General features: G+C 45.2%; 1 protein-coding gene across 3 annotated transcripts in view; it reads right to left on the bottom strand.

The window, feature by feature from the left end:
• Positions 1-7,334, bottom strand: part of INO80D (INO80 complex subunit D) — a 35,107-nt gene extending 27,773 nt beyond the window's left edge. For 2 of the 3 annotated variants that reach the window (XM_035137759.2, XM_035137768.2), the window contains exon 1: positions 6,957-7,333. The gene's annotated coding sequence lies outside the window, so the exon portion shown is untranslated. Of the gene's footprint in view, positions 1-6,956 lie in introns of all 3 variants that reach the window. The other variant, XM_035137777.2, reaches the window with a different exon arrangement.
• Positions 7,335-11,023: the final 3,689 nt, after the last annotated feature.

The raw sequence follows: 11,023 nt of genomic DNA on the forward strand, positions 1-11,023 counted from the left end.
GAAGTGAGGGGCAGATGAGACTCATCAACCTGGAAAGGTAACCCGTCTAGAAGGAAAACGGACCCAAACCTTCATTGCCTTGCAGGATACCTTTAGAATAAAAGGTTACAGAGTAATCTCTACACAGCTGCAGAGTGGGGTCCCTAAGATGGTTGGATGACACCTTGCACAACACCTTCCGGCAACTCTTGGGAGTTCCAAACGTATTGCTCTGTTTTCCTTTGGACAACATAAACGAGACCGAGAGGGGTGTCTAGCTGTCTGGTCACCCCAGGACCTCCATACAAACTGCCCAGGCTTGCACCCTGGGGAGGTTACTTTGATGCTGCTAACACAGTGGTTTGATTTCACCCCCAGCGATGCACTCCACTGTCTTCGAGACAGATGGATGCCAACAATTCTCTTCTCTCTCCCCCCCCCTTCCCCCACTCACATATGGCTGTTGTCATACAAATTGCTTGACTACCAAGAAATGGTGACTTGCACTACAATGCAATTGGCATCTGAGAGCTTCTGTCCATCATAGTAGCGTCAAATGGCCATGCGGGTCACCAGCCAAGGTAAGGTCATGACAGCCCAGAGCAACTCCTCAGCAATAATCCTGTTCTTTAGTACTCTTCTCAAACACTGCTTCTTTCGGACATAGTTCAATTTACAACTTACTTTTTAACCTATATGTGTCTCTATATCCAAGAAATGAGTGCACAGGCATCTACTACAATCTCCGCCCACCCACCCACCCCCACCCAAAATTCAGACCTCATATAGAATCTTTCTATATGGAAGGAAACAAGGCAGGTCCATTGAAGAATATTTTATCATTCTGTGGCAGGAGCATTTCTAGTAGTAATCCCTGCTGTACATGGTGGAAGAATACTAACAAGAGAGTTAGTAAACTATCACAGGTCTGAAAAAGGAAAGATCTGAATACATTCCAAAGTCTCCACAACTGTCATGGGTGACAGCTCATTGTGCGGCCGATAAATTCAGTCACAGTACATCTAACCAGTTGAGATCTAGCTTATGCTACATTTCTGACAACATGATCCTAATTGTGGACCCATCTGCACCATACAATCAAAGCAGTATCATATCACTTTTAACAGTCATTCCTTCTCTCAAAGAATCCTGGAAACTGTAGCATGTTAAGGGTGCAAAGAGCTGTTAGGAAACCTCTATTCCCTTGCAGACCTACAATTTCATAGTGGTTTAACAACCAATCGCTCACCCCAGAAAACTCCAGGAATTATAGCTCTGTATGGGAAATAGGGGGTCTCCCAATCAGTGTTAGAAACTCACCAAATGGCACTACAACAGAATGTCTAGGTACCTTTTTTGCAGTGGTATGTATGTATGTATGCGTTCTTTTCTTTTCTTTTCATTTCTATACTGCTTTATATTTTTTTTAAAAAAATATCAAACCAGTGTACAACACATTAAAACATCAAATAAAACAATCCAGAATAAAACAAACAAATTCAAGCTTCAAAGAAATTATTTCAGAGCCTTCTCTAAGAGACAGTTTGCTTTCCCCATATTTATATACCTACATAATTTATAGAGCTACCCCATGGCAGAAGCACTCTAGGAAGTCATTGTGGTGTAGTGGTTAGAATGTTGGACCTGGGAGATCAGGGTTCAAATCCCCACTCAGTCACAAAGCTCACTGGATGACCTTGGGCCATTCACAACCTCTTAATCTGCCTTGCAGGGTCATTGTAGGGATTAACTAAGGAGGGAGGTGAACCATGTACTCCTTGGAGGAAAAGGTGAAAAATTGATGCGATCTTCTGCTTACCTGCTTAAGAAAGCTGGAGGGGCCAGCCAGATGGAGATGTCAGTCGCCAACCTTGCATCCAGATATCTCCACCTGGTTGCAATTGGGCGTGCATCAGTCACAAAACACACTTGGCACCTGGGGAATCTCGAACACTATATCAGCATCCTTAACAAACGAAACTTCCTAGGGTTCTTTGGGGGAAGCCATGACTGTTTATAAAGTGGTATGATACTGCTTTAAATGCATAGCACAGATGGAGCCCATGCTTACTAAGAAGATCCACTGAATTCAATGGTGCTTCCCTACTATTTGCTTAGAATTGCAATCTTTGTTTTCAAGGTGGGGAACTTTCTCAACCCAAGGGCCACAGTACCTTCGCCGAAAAATTCCAAGGGCCACACACCTAAACATTTGGGGTGGGAAGTAGAGCCAGCAAGGGGTGTGCCCTGGGAAGTGTTTAAGGGCCAGATAGAGACGTCCAGAAGGCTGCATTCGGCTCCAGACACTCCCCACTGATTTCTAGAGATTTATACTGAAATCACATGATAGTGTCAGATATTAATAATGACCTGCTGTTGAGCATTTTATATCCCATCAGCCATGGCCTATACACAGCATCCCCAATCCCTTTACCCAGGGTTTCTGCTAAAATCTTCCACGGCAGACACTAACTCATGTGAATTTACAGTCAGCCTTTCCTTGGTTTGCTGTTTCAAGAGGGATCACCTAGGAGGCAATACAGTGGTACCTCTACTTACAAATAACTCTACTTACCATCTTGGATGCGGTTTAGATAGGATTTTTTCTACTTACGAATTTTTAGATAGGGTTGCTTCAACTTACGAATGTTTTCTCCTAATGCATTCCTATGGGATTCGACTTACAAATTTTTTCGACTTACAAATGTGCATTCGGAACGCATTAAATTCGTAAGTAGAGGTACCACTGTACTGATGAGACACAAAGCCCTTTGAGCCACCACCTTTCTCTCCTCCATGGACCTTGGGATCATGGCGAATTGAGTCCAATCTTATGGACGTTGACAGCACTATCCTATGGAATGTTTATTCCAAAGTAAGCCCAGTGCGCTCAAGGGGGCTTGCTCCCAGGTGCATGCAGACTACTGTACCCCTAATGTAAAAACAAGTTCCCCTGAAAGTCATTGCAACTTATTTCCACATCCTGCATTTAGGATCAGAGTGAAAGTGACTCATATCGTCTTGCTCTCAGTATTAACACCCACATATCAGAAAGATGTTAATTTAGTCCCAGCAGCATTTTTCTCATTATCATCGGTAATTCTATATTTGAACACTTCGAGCCACTTTATAAAAAAGATCTCCAGAAGCTAGATGTGACAAAACTGCTCCCATTCTGTCTTTCTAAAACTGATACAGTTTTAGAATCTGAAGACAGGGTAGGCTGGTGGAACCAAAATATTCAGTACTAAAGGGGGGGGAGCATGTGCTACCTCACTGAGAGAACTGTCAGATAACTCTCATTTTAGAGTTCTTTCCCTCAAGCCCCCCACCCGCCCAGGGAATATGATAATACTCATTACTCTGAAATATTGTATTTATGTACCACTTTGCAGAATGAAACCTTCAACTTTAGATTGTCTCTCATTTTAAAATTGTAGTTCTCTCTGCTTTGGAAGAGTAACTACCACTTACTAAGTCATAACATTTCTCAGTGCACATACACCCATGTGGTGAGATTTTTAACACCTCCTGATTGCCTGGGTGTCTGATTGAATGTGGATAGTAAAGGTTCTTCGCTCCATGCGGACAGGTGGCAAAGGCAAAAGGCTATGTGGTTGTTATTTGCCAATCATGGAAATGAACTACTTTATAACATGCAACTGTATTCAAGCCACATTTTGCAATTACTTAAGATGTATTGGCATTCATGACTTAAGATGTATTGACATTCATGATTGGCATTAGCTTTAATTCTGCTGAAATCAGTAAGACGGGCAGAGCAATAAAAAGCTAACTAGGTAAAGGTAAAAAGTAAAGGACCCCTGGACAGTTAAGTCCAGTCAAAGGCGACTATGGGGTGTGGGGCTCATCTCGCTTTTCAGGCCGAGGGAGCCAGTGTTTGTCCACAGACAGCTTTCCGGGTCATGTTGCCAGCATGACTAAACAGCTTCTGGCGCAACGGGACACTGTGATGGAAGCCAGAGCGCACGGAAACACCGTTTACCTTCCCGCCGCAGCAGTACCTATTTATCTGCTTGCACTGGAATGCTTTCAAACTGCTAGGTTGGCAGGAACTGGGACAGAGCAACAGGAGCTCAGCCTGTTGCGGGGATTCGAACTGCCAACCTTCTGAACTGCAAGTCTAAGAGGCTCAGTGGTTTTAGACTACAGCGTCATCTGCTAACTAGAGCCCCCTAGTCAGCACCCTATGCTGTATTTGGGGTAAGGAAGGGTCTTAACATTAGGTAGTTGTGTTTTAGATAGTAATGTTTGTATTCGTATAACTTTTTTTTGCATTTCCACCCTAAGCTACTTATTTAAAAGTAAAATTTACTTATTTTAATGGAGTAAGAGTCCAGTGGTTTTTTAAAAAAATGTAGTTCCCATGAAGATAAGGCCATGTTTAATTTTACCAAAGCTAACTGCAACTACTGAAATACACTTAAGAAACGGTTGCTGCTGGTGGTGTTAAAATTGTAAGCTCCTTACAAGTATAAGAACCTGTCCTCTTATACTTTGAAAAGCACTATGCAGTTTGATGGTTCTATTTAAATAATGAACCAGAACCCAAACACATGGTGACTTTTTTGAGAGTGTGTAGACCAGGCCTCAGCCTTGAAGCACTTACGCAAGCGCAGACAAAACGGCATTAATAAAACACCACCAAATAATGCATAGGATTATAGTGTCATAGGTTGCTGTTTTGGTCCATCATTCTACAGAGCGACAAAGTTGTAGTTATCGCACTCAGCATAACAGCACTCTTGAGCGTTAGGAAGTCCATTCAAGGTACAGTTCTGTAATGCATTCATAACAGAATGCTTGCACGAGTGCTTTGCAGAACAGACACTTGAAGCCACACTCTTTGCCAGAACTAAAATGAAAATGCCCCACCGTTCATCTAAGAATAATAGAAATTTGCCCATATAGGTATTCCACTGGAATCTCAGAGCAGCTCACCTGACACATCTGATTTCAATTCCCCCATGCTTCTATTCTGCATACAAAACAAGGACAGAGATCCAAAAACACACTTTGAGTGCAGCCAAGACCTTGAACTCGAGCACTGTTATGTTTTGTTTTTAAGCCTTTCAATTTCTGTGAATGGCAGGTCCCAATGACAAGTCCCAAAATGCATTCTAAACTCCTTTCAGTTTCAGAAACTGTTTTGACATGTGGCTTGAAGAGGCACACTATGAGAAACACAAATCTAAAGCTCCCTCCATGGATGCGCAGAACTAGATTCACAGCTCTTGCAACCCTGGCCAAAAGTTCACCTGAAGATGGAGGTGGTGAATGTACTGTAAGCATTCGAGCCCAAATTAACATTTTGCAACATTGTCCTAGGAATCTGGCCATTGCAGACCTCTGCATTGATACAGTCCAGCCTCAAGGACTTGAACACATTTCTCCTAATCTAGCCACATTTCTGAACTGACATTCCCGAAACTTGTATCTTCTGCAACAACTTTCTCCTGAAGATTTTAGGCTCAAACACTGAGCACAGAAACAATATAGCAACCATTTACAGAACGCTATCTGTGTCCTTGTACAGTATAATGCATTTATGGCCTAACACACACAAACACATACACCGAGATCCTGGCTTGGGTAGTAAATTGTTTGCAGGCTACGAACGGCCAGAAACGACGAGGCTAGCCTTTACAATTCCAACTCATTCACAAAATCCAGGATTTCATACACAAACCCAGTATGCCTTTGCAAGGCTGGACTCGATCTCCCTCTGACAGCACCTACGAAAGTACTGAAGTGGTAAGATCTGGTAGCCCTGGCAAAACGGACGGCAGAAGTAAGAAGCTGGGCGACAGTACCCTCCACCCACCTACCTCCCACCCCCCTGGCTGGAACAAATCTTAAAACTAACCAATGTTTCTAGGCTTTTTCCTTCCTTTCTTTATAGTGGGACCTTGCAATAACACCTCTGCAGCATGATGATGCCCTTCCTCGCCTCGACTTACGAGCCTTTAACCCTTCGCCTACCCCGCCAGCACCACGGCAGCCTCTCGGAAACTTCCCGCTGCCCCATAACCATTTAAAATCAGGATTAACTTTCATACTTGTGGGACAGGAGGGAGGAGGAAAAGGTGGGCTTGCAAAGCAGTGTTTGGGAAATGGGGAAAACGCTTCCCCCCGCCAGCCACCCCTTTCCCAATGCAATTCAGGAGGGAGCGCCAAAATGTTCTTGCACTCATTTCGGGCCGCATTATAACCCAAAGCGTAGGGCGAGGAAGGGAGGGCCCGAGGTGGTGTTGGAGGGGGGGCTCGGCGATGTCCAAAAAGCAAAACTTTAAAAGGCCGGCGGCGTCGGAGGTGGGGGGGGGGAGATCCCGGCGGACGTGCTTCCCTGGGACCCCCCACTCAGCCACCGAGCCCAGGCGCCCAGGTCTAAAGGGGGCGAAGCGCGCCCCAAAATGGGGGGGGGGTGAAATCGTAGTGGAAAATAGCAAATAACCCGCTTCACCCTCTCTCGCCACCCCACCCCCCACTACCACTACCATCACGCCCCGGAGTCTCTGCTCCGCAGTCCGCCGGCCTCCCCCCGCCTAACTCCAGCCCGGGCTTCGGAGCTCCCTGGCCGAAGCGCCTTCCCCGCCACCTTCCGAAAACCCCTCTCGGAGGCCTGACCGCTCCGGCGCCGCGCTCGGGGTTTGTCCGGCGCTAGGCCGGGACCCGTCGCGGGGGGCGGGGAGCCGCTAGGCTCTCCCGCCTCGGCCAGGCTCCCCCTCCACCCCCGGCGCCCCTTTCCCTTCGTTCCCAGACGGGCCCGGCCTCCCTCCCGACCCCCGCGGTTCCCGGAACCCCCTTTCCATCCCCCCCCCTTTCGAAACCCGCGCGGCCCGGATCTCCCAGGCGCATCCCCGGCCTCGCGTAGCCCACCCGGCGGCTGTCCCCACACGGGCGACGCCGCCTGCCGCCGTAGGCGAGCCCGGGGATGCAGGCCGGGCCTGGCTTACCTTTCCAGCTGGCCCTTTTTTTTCTCCTCCCTCCTCTTCTCGGCTCTCTGGTCTCTCCCCCCTTTTTCTCCCCCTCTGTTGGGCTGGCAGAGCAGAGTTTCCTCCCCAGCGGAGGGACCGGGGAAATGGGTCTCGGAGCTGCTTGAAGCGCTGAGGAAGCTTGCTGCTTGGTTTGCTGCTGCCCCCCTGGCTCTGAGGAGAAAGATCCTTGCTTGTTTCCCCCTTTTTTCTCTTTTTAGGCTTAGAACGGGAGCTCTTTATTATGGTGATGATTTAAATAATAATAATAAAAATTTTAAGCAAAATAATATAACAAACAAACAAACAAAAACGCTTACGAAAGTGCTCGGAGAGGGTAGGTGATTATGAAGTTGGGGTGGAGGTGGGGGGGTGGAAATTCCCTGAATATATTCTCCAGCAAAGAAGGCAGGGCTGCTGGGGCTGCTCTCGAGAAAGGAGGAAAAAAAGAGCGCTTTGCAGCCCTCCTACAGCACCACTACAGGCACTGAGAGGACATAACACCAGAGAGAGGCTCCTCTGCCCGGCGAAACGACAACTTCCCTACCATCTTGGGAGGGTCGCAGGACAGAGGGAAGAGGGGAAGCTCAGGACCAGGGGAAAGAAGGATGGGGTGCTCGGGGTTGCCCTTCTTTTTTGAGGGGTGTGTGTGGAGAAAATGCAACATTTTGGAAAGGCTCAGTCGATGCAACATTTTGGAAAGGCGAGGCCAAATGTTGCCGGGATGGTGGGTTTCCCTTTGAAGCTCAGGGGGGAAGAAAAAAAGAAAAGGGGGTAGGCAGCGTTTTAAGGTTTTGTGTCCCCCTCTTATTTTTTATGAATGAATTTGTTGTTTTGTGTGTTTTAAGTTAAAAAACCAGGGGCGGGTGCCTCTCCATCCTTCTCCATCGCATCTCGGAAGTTTTGGACGCCCCCGGAAGTTCTGCAAAGGTAAGTCCCAAAAAGGGGCACGTGGTGGTTTTGGGGGGGTTGGGGGGGGCGCAGAGGGGATCTTTTCCTCCATGGAGGTGAGCCCCCCCCCAAAAAAAAGGCATCGGGCTCCAGGTGAGGTGAAGGATAGGTCAGAGAGGATTATGTACAAGTGCAACTTTAAAAAACAAACAAGAGTAAAAACAAACTGCTTTTTTGGTTCATAGCAGTTTTGTTTCCCCATCAGGTTGCACTGGGATCAATAACTAAAACAACAAAAAACAGTAGTGGGCTTTTTGTTATATTTTCAATGTGTGTGTGGTTGTTGTTGTTGTTGTTTTGCATGTACTTGTGTCCTTATATAAATTTTATTTAATCTGACTTTTGGTTTTGTGCCTGAAGTATGAGCCACTAGTTCTGATGTCTTTCTCATAGTTAGGTTCCTGAACTTAACAGAGGCTGCTTTTTCTCCGAAACCAATTTGAGTATGGTTGTCTGTGGTAAGAATGTGTGTGCAAGATATAACATTGCAAAATACTTTTATATCGTTCATTTCGACATAATCTTTATAGGTCGAAGCGCTGCAAAAGTACTTCAAACTGTTTCCAGAGATTTCTAGTGCGCAATTGCTGATTTTGTCACTTTTTTTAAAAGTGCTTCTGATTTAGCTGAAAACCACGTGGTACATGCAATGGCAACAGTGCAGTGGTTTTAAACTGACATTTGCTGCTGCCTTTTGTGTAATTACAAGCTCGTCTATCAGGTATTCTTTTTTCACCAACTCAGCATTGACTTAATGTTTCAGAATTTATCAGATGAACTATGATTACAGATACGGGATTTTTAAAACACACTTTTTTAAAGCACTGAATGGGACACCTAATATATTTGAAATTACTTCACATTCATTCTCATGAAGCTTTCCTTGTGTCTCAGTATTCAAAGAAAGAAGCTACTATTCTGCAAACCTAACAGGATGGATCTTTCTCCTGGAGCAGAAATCTTTCCCCTCCAAATTTGGCAGCGTTATCTGTTACTGCTGAATATTCTTGTCAAAGGAATTGACAAACCTCCCTTCAGTTCTGCATGTTTGGCAGGAGTACTATTCCTTTCCTTGATTTTTTTTTTTTGTCCATTTGAGGGGAAATTCTCTTACTCCTTAGTAGGATTATAGAGCGACTCTACTTTTTGGCAGCATTGGGTTATTCTAACTTCGTATAATGTCAGAACTTGTGGTCAGGCAACAAGTATCTGGGGACAGGCTTAACTTTTGGAAGCTTGTGTATTTTCTGTATTCAGATCCATTAAATATGAACTGGATCAAATCATCCTTTTATTCTTTAAACTAGAAATTTGCCAAACACTTTCTGACTTAATTTCAGTTTAACAAAATCTACCATCTGCAGTATTCTTTGTCTGCTGTATATAGGCAGTCTGCGCACTGTCATCTTCATTGATTGTATGTAGTCTGCAAAATGCTGTCTGCGATATGGCTCTTGATAATATAATGTCCAGTAGTTCTCAGATGTTTCAAGTCCACTATTTGTTAGTACCCTCTGTTGAACGTGAACGTAAACATAAGGATAGCTGAAATGGTGATGTAACCAATTTCTTTTATTTATTTTAAAAAATAATTTTATTAATGTTATATTATTAAACTTTCTAGCCAAGACAGTGATACATCAAATGCCTCTCATTTAAATCGGAACCATTGAGGGTGGTGTCCTGTGTGTCTGAAGACAGTCGGAGGATGAATGGTGGCTAACGGATTGAGGTTGAATCCTGACAAGACATAAGTCCTGTGTTGGGGGGACAGGGGGCAGGCAGGCGTGAGGGATTCCCTGGTTCTGAATGGGGTAACTGCCCCTGAAGGAACAGGTGCGCAGCCTCGGGGGTCATTTTGGACTCATGTCGGACAGCTGTCCATGGAGGCACACAATTCTGTGTCCAGGGCATCTGCCTACCGTCTGCTGGTACACTGGCTGAGACCCCTACTTGCCTACGCACTGTCTCGCCAGAGTGGCACATCTGCTGGTTATTTCCTGTTTGGACTACTGCAATGTGCTCTACATGGGGATACCTTTTGAGGGTGACTTGGAAACTACAATTAATCCAGAATGTGGCAGCTAGACTGGTGACTGGGAGCAGCAGCTGGGACCATACAACACAGGTCCTAAAGGATCTACATTGGCTGCCAGTACATTTCCGAGCACAATTCAATGTGTTGGTGCTGACCTTTAAAGCCCTAAATGGCCTCAACCCTGTATACTTGAAGGAGCAACTCCACCCCTTCAGCCCAGACACTGAGATCTAGCTCTGTGAGAAGTGAAGTTACAGGGAACCAGGCAGAGGGCCTTCTGGGTGGTGGCACCCACCCTGTGGAACGCCCTCCCAGCAGATGTCAAGGAGATAAAGAACTGTACGACTTTTAGAAGACATCTGAAGGCAGCCCTGTTTAGGGAAGTTTTTAATGTTTGATGTTTTATCATACATTTATATTTGTTGGAAGCAGCAACCCAGTCAGATGGGCCAGGTACACATATTAAAATTATTGTTATTACTATTAAATAGTCAGCTCTGTGGAACTCAATCAACCTTACTTCTGAGGAGATATGTTTATAGGATGTCACTGTAAAAACTGGGTGGAAATCAATGTTGTGCATACATGTTCTGTCTACACAAGCCTTGCAACTTTCTAGACAGAAATACTCCCCTTTTGTTGTTTGGGAGGTTGTCATTGGGGGGGGGGGTGTCAGTAAGCCCCACTGCACAAGTGGAAAGAATCCCACTCATTGTGCAACTTACGGTTCTTGTCCCAAAGCATTAACTTGACTAGATTATTAGATAAACAGAATCTAAGTCTTCCTGTGCTTATAAGATCTTCTTTTATTGTTGTTTTGCATTCTGATGGATTTGTTTATTCTTATTTTATTGTACAACACGAGAACTGGAAACAAATGGATAAATTAAATGAGAAATGGAGAGGCTTCAATTAGCTGTTGTTCATACTGGTTTGTTATATTCCATTTGTATTCCTAGTTGTTCAGAGCAAGTCAGTCAGTTTCCCACACAGTCTGCAGCCAGACTCACAGCCACTTCGTAGTAAGAGTAACAAAGTGCTTCAGAACATTCTTTTCACC

This window comes from Zootoca vivipara, chromosome 1 (assembly GCF_963506605.1).
Source record: "Zootoca vivipara chromosome 1, rZooViv1.1, whole genome shotgun sequence".
Classification (NCBI taxonomy): Eukaryota; Metazoa; Chordata; class Lepidosauria; order Squamata; family Lacertidae; genus Zootoca; species Zootoca vivipara.